The following is an 18,620-nucleotide window of genomic DNA, read 5'->3' on the forward strand; positions in this document are numbered from 1 at the left end:
GGACGCACATACATTGGTGACAGTGACCCGGGGCTGTATCATTGCCGAAGGAATTCAAATACTACATTTAGATTTTGGGTACGAAAATACTCAGACACAAAATCATACGTACGTATTGGACCCCATGCATTGGACGGTGCAACCAACAATCAATGAGATTCATAGAATAATTATTGAAAAATAAACTTTAAGCTACGAATAAGATAAACTTTTTCTTTCATTTGATTCCTCATATGGAGCATTGATATTTTACAATTTTAACCTCCCTTAAAAGAGGGACTTCGCATGGACATATCGTTTTCTACTCGAACTAAAAATGTAGCAGATACCTTATTCAAGTCTTCTTCTTACCTTCATCTTTTTAAAAATTTCCACTATCTCAGGTATTGAAACAAAATGAAGAAGTGACTACTGAAACAAAAATGAGGGATTTACCATAAATCAAAGGGAAAAATATTAAAAACTAATTTTCATTCCTTTAATATTTTAATATTTTATATTAGGAATTTATATAGGAATTCAAGACTTTAAAGGAATTCTTTTGATATTTCAAAGGGATTTTGAGGGATTATGGGAACCAAAGATACAAGAAATTTAAATGTGAGAAAAACTCGATTGAAACGAGAAACTAAACTTCACCATTATTCACTCACTATTCCAGAATGCTAACAGTTTATTTGATCAAAAACACCAAAGAAGTATAACAAATATCACAAACGGCGTTTCGCAAGGCTTGACAGTAATGTTGATTACCATGTCCCGCCTAAAAAAGAGAATGTGCAGTAATTATCTAGTACCAAATTTGGAAATGCAGATCCAGGTAAGACAAAGGTAAGTTAAGACACATAGCGATCTGAAACTCAGTTTCTGAATGTTCTATGAGCGTTTGCAGTTTATACTACGCAATATTTTTTGTTTCAAATGAATTTATTTCGCAGATATTCCTTCCCATGCATGGAGGTCATCATTGCCACTTTCTTGAAGGACCTGTCAGCTCATTATAGTAAGCTGAACTGTCCCTATGTGTTATGCTCATTATATTTAACATGCCAAGTTTCACAACGTGCCTTGGCTTAACAACATTATGATGTAGTTTCCGGAACTTTCAACGAACAAGCACTTTACCTTATCTAGAACTCAAGGGACAATACTCTAGACACCTCTTTTTGCTGTTTTTGGTGCTGCAAAACAGCTTGAGACCCCCCTCTAAATGTAGGATACAGGCTCCTATGATGACATAAATGAATATTCAATATGCAAACTGAAGTTCATTTCAAGCTCATTCCATGTTAAAACTTCAATCAAAACCTAATTTTAAGAAAGAAAAATCCCAGAAGGTAAATCGGTCCATTATCTGAGAGGATAAACGAATTTGCCAATTCCATGATTTCATTTATAGATAATTTTTTAAACAAATAATAAATACGGTAGGCCTATATACACACCATCTGTTTACACGAATATAACCGACCCCCCCACCCCATCATCTCTCTTCAATCTCCAATAAAACAAAATTAATTACCATCATTTATCTAACAGTATCGAGAATTAGCGTCAAGTAATCAAAAAAAAAAAAAAAAAAAAAAAATTAAATTCATTATAGGTATCTAAAAAAATCTTCTAAAGTGTGTTTTGAAAAAAAAAAAACAATTCCCAAGATTACTAACAGGAATGGAGTTCCAGGCACTACACATACCATTGGTCATATCTACTTAATTTCAAACTCCAGATGGATTTAAATTACTTATTCTTTATCTCAGAGAAACATGATGGGGAATCTCCATGGAGATATCGGAATTAATAATGCAACATAACATCTCACTGGAGTTTTTTCAACACACAATTATTTATTATATATCATAAGTAAATTTACTGTAGTTGTTCGTGACCCCTTGTATCGTGTACTAATTTTGCATGAAACATACATTTTTTTCCCTTGAACACCAGGGGTGCAAACTAGGGGAGGGGTAATGGAGATTGCACCCCCCAGATTTTGAAAAATAGTATTTTTTGGTATTTTCACTGAAAAATCAGAGAAAACAAACAAACCCCCATTGTTTTTTTTTATATCTTCATTAAACATTGAAACAATCCTTGTCCCCTACCCTCAACAGTTTTCGTTAATTGACGCCCTTGTTCAGAACACAGCCAAGAGAATTCAATTAACAGCGATAAGTTTATTTCTAGACTTTTTTTAAGACAAGAAGAGAAGAATATGTGAATGTTCCAAAGTTTAACCAGATTTACATTTCTTCGGCAACATGAAGTGTTGCAGACACCTTTGGCAGGCTTCGCAGACAAGCCTGCACATTTGTCGACCCTGAAAAGTTTTAGAACGGTCAGTCCTAAGATTTTTAATTTTTATTTTAAAAAAAGATGACGTATTCCTCAAAGACGGTCTTAAAATAAGCTGTTTCTGCTTAAAACCAAGTTCCTTCTCTATTTCCTGACACCCAATCAATGTTGTTACCTTAAACACACGCCATATATACAAGCTAACACCCCAAAACATAAGACCTAACCTGATCTATGCTGTTACAAAAAAAAAAACAAGTTTTTTTTTACTGAAAGTAAGGAGCGACGTTAAAACTTAAAACGAACAGAAATTATTCCGTATATGAAAGGGGCTGTCCCCTCCTCAACTCCTCGCTCTTTACGCTAAAGTTTTTTATTGTTTAAAAAAATAGAGTTGTGGGAAAGTCAGACTATAGCGTAAAGAGCGAGGCGTTGAGGAGGGGACAGCCCCTTTCATATACGGAATAATTTCTGTTCGTTTTAAGTTTTAACGTTGCTCCTTACTTTCAGTTAAAAAAAACTTGTTTTTTTATTATTTAATTTTTGAATGTTTTTTAATAAATGCAGGTTTGGATTTTGGCTCACCGTACATGAATAATTAACACCAAATTTGCATATTAATTTTACTTTTATTTGTTTAAATGGCTTTCTCGAACGTTGGTTAATTTTATTTACGAACGTTTTTATTAGTATTAAATATACGTAACTTACAAATTAACTTACGTAACGAACTTCTATATTCATGTATTTTTAATACGTATATTACGGGGGTTCGCCCCCTAGTCAAGACCACACTTTTTACTCTTAAGTTTAACTTTTGTTCCAATTCTTTAAAATGACCCCTCAAACATACAGTTCATTAATTAGAAAAAATAGCTTTTATGAAAGTGCGAACAAATCTTTGGCTTAAAGAGCGAGGTATTGACTAGGGGGGCAAACTCAATCATATACGTAATAATTTTGTTCGTTTTAAATTTTAATGCAGCTCCTTACTTTTAGTTTAAAAACTTCTTTTTTAAAATTTAATTTCTGATCTTTTTTGAAATAATGCTGGGAAATCCGGCGCCCACTTCATAGCAATGTCCCTTCCTACATGAAAACCTCCTCCATGTAAAGATCCTCCCACATAACCCCCGACCCATCCCCCCCATTACCAGAAAAAATCCCCCTGAAAACGTCTGTATACTTCCCAATAACTAATACCATATGTTAACATTGGGTAAAGTTCATAACTTTCAACCCCCCCCCCCGGTGACTTCGGGGGATTAAGTCATCTTGAAAGACATAGTTATCATATTTTCGATCATGCTCAACAAAATGGCTATCTCAAAATTTCGATGGGTGACCTTGGGAAAAAAATGGGCGGGGGAGGGGGCCTAGGTGCCATCCATTTTTTTGGTAACTTAAAAAGGGCAACAAATAAACATGCATCCGTGATCTTTCTTCCGGCAAAAAATACAAAATTCCCCATTTTTGCAGATAAGAGCTTGAAACTTCTACAGTAGGGTTCTCTGATACGCTGAAGCTGATGGTGTGATTTTCATTAAAGTTCTATAGCTTTTAGGGGGTCTTTCCCTTCTTTTTCGAAAATCAGCCAAATTTTCTCAGGCTTAACTTTTGATGGGTAGAACTAAACTTGATGAAACATATATATTTGACATCAACATTAAAATCCGATCCTTTTGATGTATCCCGTTTTTAGAGTTTCAGTTATTATTGAGCCGGGTCGCTCCTTACGTACAGTTCGTTACCACGAACTGTTTGATCAGACTAAGGTAAAGGAGTAAAAAAAGATTTGATCAGAGGCAACGCTGTAGCGAAATCTATTATAATTATCCAATTATAAGGTTAAAATACATACTCTGTGATAGATGCAAAATTGCTTTGGCACACAAATTCCTATTAAGGTCAATTCCAAACAGCCGTGATCACTTTGTGCCAGCAAGTGAAATGGTCTAAACCCTCTTATTGGAACTATTTTATCAATCCATTCATTGTTGTCAATCGCTGTCCATAAGTTATGCAAGCTGTCTATTGTTCATATATAAGGTTTTTATCAAAGAGGTAATCGTATAGACTTTGATAATAGCCTCATTCGATTTAAATTGAAAGTTCTAGATCCGTTTTTTAAATTCAAGAATAATTGGACAGTAAGCACCCCCCCCCCCCCATGCCAAAAAAAACTTGAAACTTTTTGCAATCAAAAACAAATAAAAATTAATTAAAAAAAACTTTCCGAAAAAGAAGTTTTTAAAAGAAAAGTAAAAGCTATTTTAAACTTAACCGCAGAAGATAAAATTATTCGTAAAAATAAAAACTCAGAACGAGCAGAAATCACTTCTAAAGGAAAATTTATACCGAAAAAAACTAAAAATCAAATAAACTATAATAGCAAAAAAAAAATACCACAAGTAATAATATAAATCAATAGATAAATCTTAACGCAAGTAATGCTTGGATTAAATATGAAAATCTAGCTTAAAACGAAAACAAATATTTTGCTATTAAAGTATAAATGAAACTTAAAACGAACAGAAATTAAATAAACAATCAATGCGAACAAAACATACAATATATATTAATGTAAATGAATAAATAAATCTTAAAACAAGTGAAACTTAAAATGAATATGCAAATCCAGCTTGAATCGAATAAAAATAAATACTAACAAGATTTTGGGTATCGTCTCACAGCAGAAGCCCAACACCTACTGCGTCATTGGCGCTTTACTCAAAACGAATTATATTACAAATGTTTTCTTTTGTACTTAATATTGAAAATAAATATTAAAATTACAGTAAAATTTTGAACTAATGAGCTTTTAGCAATTAATATCATTGTGCATCAAATATTCAGTTTAATTTATTAGTTCTTTTCAAGATTGGTCAAGACAAATATAGTTTCACTACAAGCAAAATTTGGATACTGCCCTCTTCTTTAACTGTAAAAACCTAAAGCCTTCTGCCTCATTGGTGTTTCACTTAACACTAATTACTCTTATATTACAAATTTATCATTTTCTAGTTCTTACAGCATTGAAAATTAAAATAAAAATTAAAGTGAAAAAAAAAAACTTGAACTGATTGATCTTTAAACAATTAATATCATTATATATTTAATATTCGATTTTATTATGTTTATAAATTCAAAGACTGTTAAAGACTCATATAGTTTAGCCATTTTTTCTTAACTGTGCCATTTTTTTAACTAATTGTGTTAGTTTGTTATGAAAATATTCTATGGCTTCTAGGCATTTCTATTTGAGCGGAAAACTGCACCTCGAACTTTGTGGAACATGTATTTTCTGGCATGAACCACCAAAATATAATAAAATATCAAGTTTCGGAGCGTTTCATCACTCGCAAGCAAGTGCCATTGGTATTTTTGAATCCGTATGGTCAATTTAGGGGGTGGAGGGTAGGCTAATTCTCGTAGCAGCCCCATTCCGTCGTGGTATGGTTCACATTTTCAACACCGGGCGTCCGGACTATCATTTAATCTACCAAGCATACAACTACCCCAAATCAGTATCAATAAATAAATGAAACCCACAACGAAAAAAAATTAAAATAAATATTAAAGTCATACTCAAAACGAGCAGAAATTAATGTGAGTAGGGTTTCAACCCTATTCTTTCTAAAAGTCAGAATATAATTTGTACTTTACGGAAAAAAAATTCAAACGAATTTACTGAAAAAAAATGTGCACTGTCAATTTAATATACATATGCTGATATTTATTCCCTAGAATCTTAATTAATTTTTAATTTCTTAAAGTTACAAAGTGAAAATATCTCAAAGAATTGTTTTCAGTAAAGCGCCAGTGACGCAGTTGGTTTTAGGCTTCTGCAGTGAGACGATACCCAAACTCGTGTTTTTAGTTATTTTTATTCGATTCAAACTTGATTTGCATATTCAGTTTAAGTTTCCCTCCTTTTAAGATTTATTTATTCATTTACATTCATATCTATTGTATGTTTAGTTCGCATTGATTTTTTATTTAATTTCTGTTCGTTTTAAGTTTAATTTATACTTTAATAGCAAAATATTTGTTTTCGTTTTAAGCTTGATTTTCATATTCAATCGAAGCAATACTCGCTTTAAGATATACTTATTCATTTATATTATTACTTGTTGTATGTTTTTTGCTATGATTGTTTATTTAATTTCTGTTCGTTTTGGGTTTCATTTATTCTTTAATAGTAATTTCTAGTCGTTTTGAGTTTGAATTTTAAAAGGTATTTGTATCTCCTGAGGTTAAGTTTAAAATGGCCTTTACTTTTCTTTGAAAAACTTCTTTTTCGGAAAGTTTTTTTTTAATTAATCTATAGTACAGGCTTCCAAAGCTCCAATGTTTTATTATTTTTTTTCCCCAGAGGCACTTCATATGGAAGGAGTCATCGTAAAAAGTTCAAAGGGGGCTCATTCAATTGGAAATCGAGAGTTCTAGTGCCCTTTTTAAGGGTCAAAAGTGACTGGAAGGCAAATAGCATCCCGTCGATATCAGCCATTACACGGCATATATCCAATCAAAATTCAGAAATGGCAGTTTTGTTCAGATTTGTTGATTGTCCGATGTATATTACGTTTTTGAGGAGGGCTATTCCCCAAAACCCTCAAGGCATGGGTAATAATTCGTGCCCTGGGGGTGCATGGAGCTTTTATAGAAAGTTTTGCCATAAAAACTTCAAAAAGGACTCATTCAATTGGAAATTCAAAGGGTTAGACCCATTTTAATAGTCTAAAGTGATTGGAGGGCAACTAACCCCCCTATCACGCCCACCTTTATCCCAAACAAATCCAAATCAAAATTTTGAGATAGCTAATTTGTTTAACGTAGTTGAAAATTCAGGAAATTAATTCTTTTAGGATAACAACCCCCCCCCTCCCCACAGCTCTCAGGACAAGGGTAGTAAGTTATGCCCTGGGGGCATATACGTTTTATTTACAGAAAGCGTTGTCGTAGAAACTTCTAAAAGGGCTCATTCGATTGGAAATTTAAATTGCTAGTGCCTTTTTAAATTGTCGAAAGTGATTGGAAGGTGACTAACACCCCTTCCACGCCCACCATTTCCCTAAACACATCCAATCAAAATTTGTAGATAGCCATTTTGTTCAACATAGTTGAAAGTTCTGGAAATTATATCTTTGAGCAGGACACTTCCCCCACAATCTTCAGGGCAAGGGTTATAAGTTATACCCTGGGGGCATATATGGTTCTTAAGGAGGGGATACTCTTATACACTTCAGAGGGCTCATTTGATTGGAAATTGAAAGTTCTAGTTCACCTTTTAACGTCAAAAGATGTCGGAGGGTAACCAGCCCCCCCCCCCCCCAACTCTCTTTTTTCCCAAATGCATCTGATAAAAATTTTGAGATAGCTATTTTGTTAAAAATAGTTCAAATATCATAAAACAAAAACTCCGGTGTCGACACAACCCCCAGCGCCCGGGGGCAGGCGTTATAAGTTATGCCCTGGGGGCATATATGGTTGTTATGGAATGGATGCTCATAAAAAGTTCAGAGAGAACTCATTTGATTGGAAATTGAAAGTTCTAGCTCAGTTTTTGAGAGTCAAAAGAGATGGGAGGGCAACTACCCCCCCCCCACGCCCATCTCTTCCCGAATGCATCAGATAAAAAATTTGAGATAGCCATTAAGCTAAAAATTGTTCTAAATAACAAAAACTCAGGTGTCAACACAACCCCCCAGGGCCCGAGGGCAGACGTTATAAGTTATGCCCTGGGGCATATATGGTTCTTATGAGAGGGATGCTCGTATAAACTTCAGAGAGGGCTTATTTGATTAGAAAATAAAAAGTGCGAGTTCACTTTTTAATAGTCAAAAGAGATCCGAGGGCACCTAGCCCTCCTCCCCACACGCCTTCTTTTTCCAAACCTCTCTGGTGAAAATTTTAAGATAGACATTTTGTAAAAAAAAAGATAGTTCAAAGGTCATATAAGAAAAACTCCGCTGTCAGAACAAACCCCCAGGGCCCGGAGGAAGGCGTTCTAAGTTATACCCTAAAGGCAAGTATGGTTCTTATGAAGGGAATGCTCGTATAAACTTCATAGAGGGCTCAGTTGATTGGAAGTTGAAAGTTCTAGTTCACATTTAAGAGTCAAGAGAATTAAGGGCAACTAGCCCCCCCCCCATGCCATTTTTCCCCCAAACGCATCCGCTACAGATTTTGGAAAAGCCAGTTTTTTTTAAAAATGTTCAAAAATTAGATAACAAAAACTCCGGTGTCAGCTTAACCCCCCAGGGCCCGGGGGGTAGGCGTTGTAAGTGTTGTCCTGGGGGCGTGTATGGTTCTTATGAAAGGGATGCTCGTCTTAACTTCAGAAGGCTAACTTGATCGGAAATTAAAAGTTCCGAGTTCACTTTTTAATAGTCAAAAGAGATTCGAGTGCAAATAGCCCCCCCCCCCCCAACTTCTTTTCCCAACGCCATCTGATTAAAATTTTGAGATAGATACTTTTTTAAAAAAGTTGTTCAAAGGTCGGATAAGAAAAACTCCGGTGTCAATACAACCCCCCCCCCAGGGCCCGGGGGAAGGCGTTCTAAGTTATGCCCTAAAAACATGTGTGGTTCTTATGAAACGGATGCTCGTATAAACTTCATAGAGAGCTCATTTGACTGGAAATTCAAAGTTCTAGTTCACTTTTTAAGAGTAAAAAGATATAACGGCAACTAGCCCCCTCCCATGCCCTTTTTTCCCCAAACCCATCGCTACAAATTTTGGGAAAGCCAGTTTTTTAAAAATTGTTCAAAAATTAGATAATAAGAACTCCAATGTCAACACAACCCCCCAGGGCCCGGGGGTAGAAGTTGTAAGTGGTGTACATGGGGCAAATATGGTTCTTGTGAAAGGGATGCTTGTATAAACTTCAGGGAGGGCTCATTTGACTTGAAGTTGAAAGTTCTAGTTCACTTTTTAAGAGTCAAAAGATATCAGAGGGCAACTAGCCCCCTCCCCCCACAACCCTTTTCCCCCAAGCCTATCCGATGAAATTTTTAAAATAGCCATTTCATTATAAATTGTTCAAAGGTCAGATAAGAAAAACTTCTGTGTAGACGCAACCCCCCCGGGCCCGGAGGCAAGCGTTGTAAGTAATATTCTGGGGGCATATATGGTTTTTATGGAAGGGATGCTCGTATAAAATTCGGAGAGGGTTCATTTGAACGGAAATTGAAACTTCTCGTTAATTTTTTAAGAGTCAAAAGCGATCGGAGGGCAACTAGCCCCCCCCCCTCCACGCCCTAAATGCATCAGATAAACGCCTAAATGCATCAGATTTAGAGATAGACATTTTGTTAAAAATAGTTCAGAGTTCAGATATCAAAAACTCCTGTGTTGACACAGCCCCCCAGGGCCCCAGCGTTCCCTATAGTAAAGATCATACGGCTCCAATGTTTTATTATGTTTTTCCCAGAGGTACTTCATATGGAAGGGGTCGTCATAAAAACTTCAAAGGAGGCTCATTCGATTGGAAATCGAGAGTTCTAGTGCCCTTTTTAAGGGTCAATACTGATTGGAAGGCAACGAGCACCCCTTCCACGCCCACCAATTCCCCAACCACATCCAGTCGAAATTTTGATAGCCATTTTATTCTACGTAGTTGTTTTCCAGATAGAAATAATGTTTTTGAGGATGACACTCCCCCATAACCTTCAGGGCAAGGGTTGTAAGTTATGCCCTGAGGGCATATAAGCTTTTTACAGAAAGCTTTGTCGTAGAAATTTCAAAAAGAGCTAATTCGGCTGGAAATTTAAATGTCTAGTGCAGTTTTTAACACTCAGAAGTGATTGGTGAGCAGAAATCCCCCCTTCAATTCCCAGCTTTCCTCCCCACAGTTCCAATAAAAAATTTTGGGTAACTCTTTTTTCCAGAGTAGTGGAAAGTTATGATAATTAAATCTTTGAAGATAACGACTTCCGCCCCCCCACAGCCCTCAGGGTAAGGGTTGTAAGTTATGCCCTGGGGGCATATGAGGTTTTTATAGAAAGCATTGTCGTAGAAACTTCAAAAAGGGCTCATTTGATTGGAAATTTAAATGGCTAGTGCCCTTTTTAATAATCGAATGTGATTGGAAGGCAACTAACACCCCTTCCACTCCCACCATTTTCCCAAACACATCCAATCAAAATTTTTAGATAGCCATTTAGTTCAACGTAGTTGAAAGTTCTGGAAATTATATCTTTGAGCATTACTCTCTCCTCCAAGGTCTTCAGGGCAAGTGTTATATGTTATGCCCTGGGGAAATATATGGTTCTTATGGAAGGAACGCTCGTATAAACTTCAGAGAGGGTTCATTTGATTGGAAATTGAACGTTCTAGTTCACCTTTTAAACGGCAAAAGATATTGGATGGTAAACAGCCCCCCCATGCCCTTTTTTTCCAAATGTATCCGAGAAAAATTTTGAGATAGCTATTTTGTTAAAAATAGTTCAAAGGTCATATAACAAAAACGTTAGGGTCGACACAACCCCCCAGGGCCCGGGAGCAGGCGTTGTAAGTTATGCCCTGGGGGCATATATGTTTCTTATGGAAGGGATGCTCGTATAAACTTCAAAGAGGTTTTTTTTTTACTGAAAATTGAAAGTTCTAGTTCACTTTTTAAGAGTCAAAAGAGATTGGAGGGCACCTAGCCCCCCACCCCCTCCACGCCCTTTTTGCTCAAACCCATCGGATAAGAACTTTGAAATAGCAATTTTTTTTAAATAGCTCAAAGACCATATGTCAAAAATTATAGGGTCAACACAGCCCCCCAGGGCCTGAAGACAGGCGTTTTAAATTATGCCCTGAGGGACTCTATGACTTTCATAGAAGGAATGCTCGTAAAAACTTCAGAGAGGGCTTAATTTGATTGGGTAAATTTTGACTCCGATCACTTTTTACTTTCAACAGTAAAAAGTGATCGGAGGGCATCTAGCCTCCCCCCACACTCCATTTATTTCTTTCCAGATGCACTTCATAAAGAAGGGGTCGTCGTAAAAACTTCAAAGGGGACTCATTTCAAAGGGGCCAAACTTTTTTCACTTTGATATTGTTACTTTTAAACCAGTTTTTATACTTTGATGAAGATTTGATTTTTTTTTAGTTGGATTTTAAAATAAGGAATTTTTAAAAACTTGAAACTTTTTCCAACCAAAAACGAACAAAATTGATTTAAAAAACTTTCCGAAAAATAAGTTTTTCAAAGAAAAGTAAAGGCCATTTTAAACTTAAGCTCAGCAGATACAAATAGCTGCTAAAATTCAAACTCAAAACGACCAGAAATTACTATTAATAAATAAATGAAAACCAAAACTAACAAAAATTAAATAAACAATCATAGGAAAAAACATACAACAAGTAATAATATAAATGAATAAATAGATCTTAAAGCGAGTAAGGCTTAGATTGAATATAAAAATCAAGCTTAAAACGAAAAGAAAATATATTGCTATTGAACTATAAATGAAACTTAAAACGAACAGAAACTACATAAACAATCAACGCAAACAAACATACAATAGATATTAATTTAAATGAATAAATAAATCTTAAAACGAGTGAAACTTAAACTGAATATGCAAATCAAGCTTGAAACGAAAAAAAAATCACCACAAACAAGAGTTTGGGTATCGCCTCCTTCTCTCACTGTATAAAAGTCGAAAACCTACTGCGTCATTGGCGCTTTTCTAAAAACTATATGCGTCTTGAACAGTCTTGGAAAGTATAAACAACATCAAATTAAATATTTGATATATAATGATATTAGTTGTTGAAAGATCCATCAGTTCAAGAATTTATTTCACTCTGATTTTTTTTTTAACGCTGTAAGAATTGGAAAAGAAAATATTTTTAACATAATTCGTTTTCAGAGAAGCGCCAATGACGCAGTTGGCTTTTATTTACAGTTAAGGAAGGGGGCAGTATCTAAACTCTTGTTTGTAGTGGAACTATATTCGTCTTGAACAACTTTAGGAAGAACTAATAAATTAAACTGAATATTTGTTGTATAATGATATTAATTGCTGAAAACTCATCAGTTCAAAATGTTACTATAATTGTAATGTTTATTTTCAATATTAAGTAAAAAAGAAAAGATTTGTAATAAAATTTGTGTTCAGTAAAGCGCCAATGACGCAGTAGGTCTTAGACTTTTACAGTGAGAGAAGGAGGTCATACCCAAACTCTTGTTTGAGGTGATTTTTGTTCGTTTCAAGCTTGATTTGCATATTCAATTTAAGTTTCACTCGTTTTAAGATTTATTTGTTCATTTACATTAATATCTATTGTATGTTTGTTTGCGTTGATTGTTTATTTAATTTCTGTTCGTTTTAAGTTTCAATCATACTTCAATTGCAAAATATTGTTTTTCTCGTTTTAAGCTTGATTTTCATATTCAATTTAAGCATTACTCGCTTTAAGATCTATTTATTCATTTATATTATTACTTGTTGTATGCTTTTTCCTATGATTGTTTATTTTATTTCTGTTCATTTTGGGTTTCATTTATTCTTTAATAGTAATTTCTGGTCGTTTTGAGTTTTAACTTTATCAGGTATTTGTATATGCTGAACTTAAGTTTAAAATTGCCTTTAATTTTATTTTAAAAACTTATTTTCAATAATTTTTTTTTTTCAATTAATTTCTAAAAATGCAGAATGTGAAATCAAAGGCTACGTTACCTTGCCTCAAAAACTTTACACTAATTAAATTTGTATCTGAAGTTTTAATGGTAAAAACAATTTAAAAATTACAGAAACATTACGGTACTCTTGCATTATATGGGCCTTTCTAAAAAGTCAAAGTTTGGTTAATGCTAATTAAATAAAATATAATAGGATGAATATATACTAGTTTAGAAACAAATTTGGGCTATATATTTGCACATTAGGGGTGGGGGTAAAGCATAGCATATATAAAATACGTAACCTAACCTAGGTATCTCCCCCCCCCCCTAAACCCTCCAAAAACAACAGTTTAAATATCGTATACGCAATAAAAACCGAGCTATACATTGTATTACTCTATAGCGGTTAACCCGTCAAAAATGGGTTTTTCGTTACTGGTTTCCTTTTAAAGCCCCATATAATGCAAGAGTACCAACATTACTAATAATTGCAAAACTATATCACTGCTTTGCATTATTATTTGTGACCATCGTGTAACCTCTTGCATGAGAGCAAACTTTCCTATAGCCTACTAAAATATACTGGAAACAAATGGACTAATTGAAGATGGACCTTCAGTCACTCCTCGTGATAGTAGGGATGTTCCCGAACGAGGACCGCATTCGGGGTTTATTCGGTGTACCAAAAAAACTTAGGTTTTTCGGGGGTGGATTAAGCGTATTTTTACCTCCATCTTAAAGACAAATTCCAGAGACTGAGATTTTTTTTATAGGAGGAATAGTCATTTTACATGAATTCTTACGACCAATCTACGAGTCATAGAAATATTAAGGGAGGTGGGGTGTTCAAATATAATATCCCCCCCCCGGATACACCCCTGTCCCGAACAATAAAAAAACTTGAAACTTTCTAGTACCTGGGATGTAAAGTTCGGACGGCCTGCAATCTCTTAATAACCATATGCTTCATCAATTAAGTGACCCTCTTAGGCATTCTCGTCTAACCTTCCATTATTTGCCCCATAAGTTTCAAAGGAATTTGACCATTTTCAACCAAAGGTCGAGAAGGGGATTATCCGCTTAAAATAATTATTTTCGTATCCCACTGGCCCAAAAACCCACTTGGCGAACGTTGAGGCGCTTCCCTCCTATTCACTACGGTCAGACCTTTGGCCTTAAAATATTTGTTTTTCATGGCGAGCAATTTACAGAATTATTTATTTCATATTCAGTACATTTTTGATAAAAAAATTTCCCTCAGTTATAAAACAATTTAGCAGAAAATTGCCGTTTCTAGGTTTAATGGTTTGGCTCTTAACTCTGCAAACAAAGTTGTGCTCATTTGTTTTTAGAATTAAACTTAACAAACTATGATTACTTGAAGAATATTATTTTAACTAGTTTCGTCTCGAAACGACCGCCGCCTTTCTTTTCAAAATTCTCTCAGATGTCTTGCATATATCTATCGGCTGATTTGCAGAAAAGAGAATTTTCTGGCAGGAGATTCGCCAAAAGAGGGCGGGCGGGGGGAGGACTGTGCAAAATTCCTCCCAGCGTTCGTGTGGGAAGATCTAAGCAACAGGCCGAGTTTTTGCAAAATCTCTTTTCCAGTTTGCAAATGACTCAAAATATTAACGCTTCTCATTAAATCTGTGCAAAATTCTTTACAGACCTTTTCAAGTTATTTTATGAAACAGTAAAAAGCGCAAGTTTTATAAAAAAGAACGATTCATAAAGGACAGGAAAAGGAGAATTAGAGAAACAAAACGCTGCGACAGAAAGGGACATTATAAGACTTTGAAAGTTGTAGTACAAACAAATATATATAACATACAGCATATATTGTTACCGTATTCTAATTTTCGTAGCAGGAGGGGGAGGTGGACAAAGACTGAAAATAAACATAGGGAAAAGAAGGCCAAACACAGACACAAAATACATTAATTTCCAAACATTGTAAACGTTAGTTGTTAACCCTTAATGGCGGATTTTCGACGTAGTACCTGAAATTAGGTATTTTTTTTCCAAGACCGCACTGCCTTTCTATGATAAACAAATAAACGTTCAAATGGGGATAAATCCATTTATTAGACAATGAAACAAGTACAAAAGTATCTGTTTATCAAACTTTTGCATATGTTTTCACTGTCTAATAAATACAATTATCCCCATTTTAACGTTTATTTGTTCTTAATGGCTGATAATTGGTTCTTCCTGAACCAGTATCACAGGTTATCGAAGGGCAAAGCAGTTAGTTCTCCATTGGACCCGAAGTAGCCAAAGTTAAATGAAGAGCAATGAGGGTATTGCTGCCCTTGTCCAAAAATAAATATATAATTAAAGCGTGGAAGCAGGTAAAAGTGATCAGTTAAAGTATTAATTATACCTAAACACGTAGTCAAACAAATTGATATTTATATAATAGTATGAAAATGTATATACGAATAACACGCCAAAAGCGAGACAAAAGTTTGATTGGAGAAGGGAGACAACCTCATGAACACAAAGAACGGTAGTGTGAATAAAGGCATTTAATAGCCTTTTCAGTAGGAAAGGCTATTCCATTCTGTTTCCAGTTTCTTGTTAAACTTTCCATTTTCAAAGAACTTCCTTCCAGTAGGTAAGAGTCAAGACCCCCAGGCTTACCCCTAGATGTAGACACATAAGCAGGCGAGAGGATCTTCGGACACGTGGTCCCCACAATTCTTGATATTTTACAGTCCTCTTCTTTTTCCTTTGATTTGCCTATTTTTATTGTTTTTAAAATTTGTTCCACCCCTAAAATCAATCTGGACGTACGTACCTGTCCTAAAAAGCGTTTTTGATTGCGGTCTGATAATTCGAATTGCAAATGAAGTCGATACTTCATAACCAATGAATATTAGTTTTTACAGGGACAAATAGCATTGAATATTTTCCAAAAAAAGTTTTAAGATAAGATCTTTTGATAACAAGTCGACTTGTATCACAACTAAAATAAATTATAAATTATCGAATTCTATCGATCTATACTTATCCAGTATATTACGCCCCAAGTAAACCCAAAACATTACACACTCGACTAGTGTTAATTTCTAATAAAATTACAAAATATTGCGAATCCCTTTAGCGAAAGTCTCCCTACAACGATCAATACAAATGCGTCCCCTTTATGAGCAATAGTCGTTCAAATTCGCTGAACTTGGATATTGCAAATTTGGGAGAAAAGGGGAGGGGGATTAAGACGAAAGGTACAAGTTCCAGGTTTTGCTGAAATGACAGTTGAGAAGGGATACAGTCGAAATTAATTCTCAAAGGGTTCCCGGGATCAGAGATAATTGCAAAGTTCCCCTGGAGAAGAGGGGGAGAGAATTTGCAAACTGTTTCGTGAAACATGAAAACTAGAAGGATATTACTTTGCTATAATGCAAATGTTCAGGAAAGTTGTTTCTACACACGCACTAATCACTATCAATAAAACGTGAATGAAAAATTACAAAAATAACTTCAAATAGTTTACTGCTAAAATACACAAACAAATTCTAATAATATGTAATTATATTCCTAAGTTTTTTTTCTAGCTTCTCACCATATTTTTCTCATCTTACTAAATTCCCAATCCGTTTCAAGCCATTAGTTTTTTTTTGCAATTTTGAAAAGCAAGGGATTGGAGTGTTGTCGTTCAATTTAAGCCCATCATGACCTAAAAGTCATTTTATGGGAAATATGCTCCGAAGAAATGAAATAAGGTCAATGTTCACTTGACGTAATTTTTGTCAAATATGTTTATAACGAATGGTCTGATGCTGAGCAGGTCTTTTCCTAGTGTTATCTTTTGTTAGTGAATTTTATTGTATTCTAGTGTTCACATACTGTCTGTATTTTTTGTGTGTATTCAGTTAATTGTTTACTGTATTTGAGTGTTGTCATTGTATTGTTAGGCCCCCCTAACAAGCTAAGCTTCCCGGGCCAAACAGCCGTCAGTAGTGTTTGTAGAATAATTCTCCAGCCAGAATAAAACGAATACGTGACTTCAGTCTCATATGATTCATGGTTAATTCAAAAGTCAATTCGTCTTATGTCAACTTGTACGAGCCAATGGGCAAAGAGGGCGATTACTGTCCTATACTTCGGTGCTTAAAAAGTGTGCTTTAAATCTACTGATTTCATTTTGTGACGCATTTTCACAAGCCACTCACACTGTTCCTCAAGCTTATGTGGGAAAGGGAAGCCAGACAGCCCTGCCTTTTTTACACATTGTTGCTATGTTTAATTTTTAGACAGTAAAAATAACGAACAGTTTTTCACTCACAACATTATTAGCAAGTAATATCTATGTCTATCCGTATGTGAGTGTTTATCAGTTTTCGTTGTTTTTTTCTAAGGACCCGATACCAAAGGTATCCTTTATGATATGATGCTCCTTTAAGTAGTTTACCCTACTCATATCAATGATTGTGCTAACATCGTTCTTTACTTAGGCAGCACTATTGCGCTGCCTATGATATGAATGGCCAAAACCTAGACTAGGGAGCTTGGCTCTTCTGATCACTGCGATTATTTTCGTATATTTACCTTATTTTCGAAAAAAGGAGGAAACACCCCCAAAAAGTCATAAAAGTTCAATAAAAATCCCACCATCGGATCCAGCGTATCAGAAGACGATATTACAGAAGTTTCAAGTTCCTATCTGCGAACATGTGGAATTTTGTAATTTTTGCCAGAAGATAGATCAAAGTTCCTTGTTTTTTTATTTTTTTTTCCCAAGTGAGATCGTATCTATCCAGTTGTCCTAGAATATCGTAAGAGGGCTCATTCGAACGGAAATCAAAAATTATAGTGCCCTTTTTAAGTGACCAAAAAAATTTGAGGGCAACTTGGCCCCCTCCAACGCTCATATTTTCCCAAAGTCACCCTATCAAAATTTTCAGATAACTATTTGTTCAGTATAGTCAAAAATATAATAAATATGTCTTTGAGGATGACTTAATCCCCCACAGTTCCCGGGGGAAGTGCTGGAAGTTATAAACTTTGCCCATTGTTTATATATAGTTTTGGTTAATGGGAAGTATAAAGACGATTCTGGTGGGTTTTTTTCTGATGGGGGGGGGGTCGGAGCAGGGGGCTACGGGGGAGAATCCTTCCATGGATGATGTTTCCTTGGGGGACATTTTTATGAAGGGGGCGCCATATATACCAGCATTATTTAAAAACAATCAGAAATTAAATAAAAAAACTAGTTTTTTCAACTGAAAGTAAGGAGCAACATTAAAACTTTAAACAAACAGAACTTATTACGTAGATGAGGGGGTTCTCCCCCTAGTCAATACCTCGTCCTTTTCGCTAAATTTTTTTTTTAGTACTTTCAAAAGATCTATCTATTCTAATTAACCGGCCTTGGTGATTCAGGGGTTTGTGATTCGAACAAAATTCGAACTTTAGTGTAAAGAGCGAGGTATCAACTAGGGGGCAAACTCCCTAATATACGTAATAAAACATACGAATATAGAAGTTCGTTACGTAATTTAATTCGTAAGTTACGACACTTAAGAGTGGAGAGCGAGGGATTGAGCCCCCTTCATATACGGAAAATTTTCAGTTCTTTTCTAAGTTTTAATGTTGCTGCTTACTCTCAGTTGAAAGAAATTTTCTTTTTCATTTATTTAATTTTTGTATCAAGGAATAAGCTCAAATGACTCCTCGACTGGCTTCTTATGAAGAA

The 18,620-nt window shown here is 35.0% G+C and overlaps 1 protein-coding gene across 2 annotated transcripts in view; it reads right to left on the reverse strand.

Annotated features, from left to right (window-relative positions):
• Window positions 1–655: 655 nt before the first annotated feature.
• Window positions 656–18,620, reverse strand: part of Fdh (alcohol dehydrogenase class-3 Fdh) — a 60,163-nt gene continuing 42,198 nt past the window's right edge. For both annotated transcript variants that reach the window (XM_089105577.1, XM_089105576.1), the window contains exon 10: window positions 656–763. The gene's annotated coding sequence lies outside the window, so the exon portion shown is untranslated. The remainder of the gene's footprint in view (window positions 764–18,620) is intronic.

This window comes from Artemia sp. Qi Xiang Cuo, chromosome 19, assembly GCF_049724085.1.
Source record: "Artemia sp. Qi Xiang Cuo chromosome 19, ASM4972408v1, whole genome shotgun sequence".
Classification (NCBI taxonomy): Eukaryota; Metazoa; Arthropoda; class Branchiopoda; order Anostraca; family Artemiidae; genus Artemia; species Artemia sp. Qi Xiang Cuo.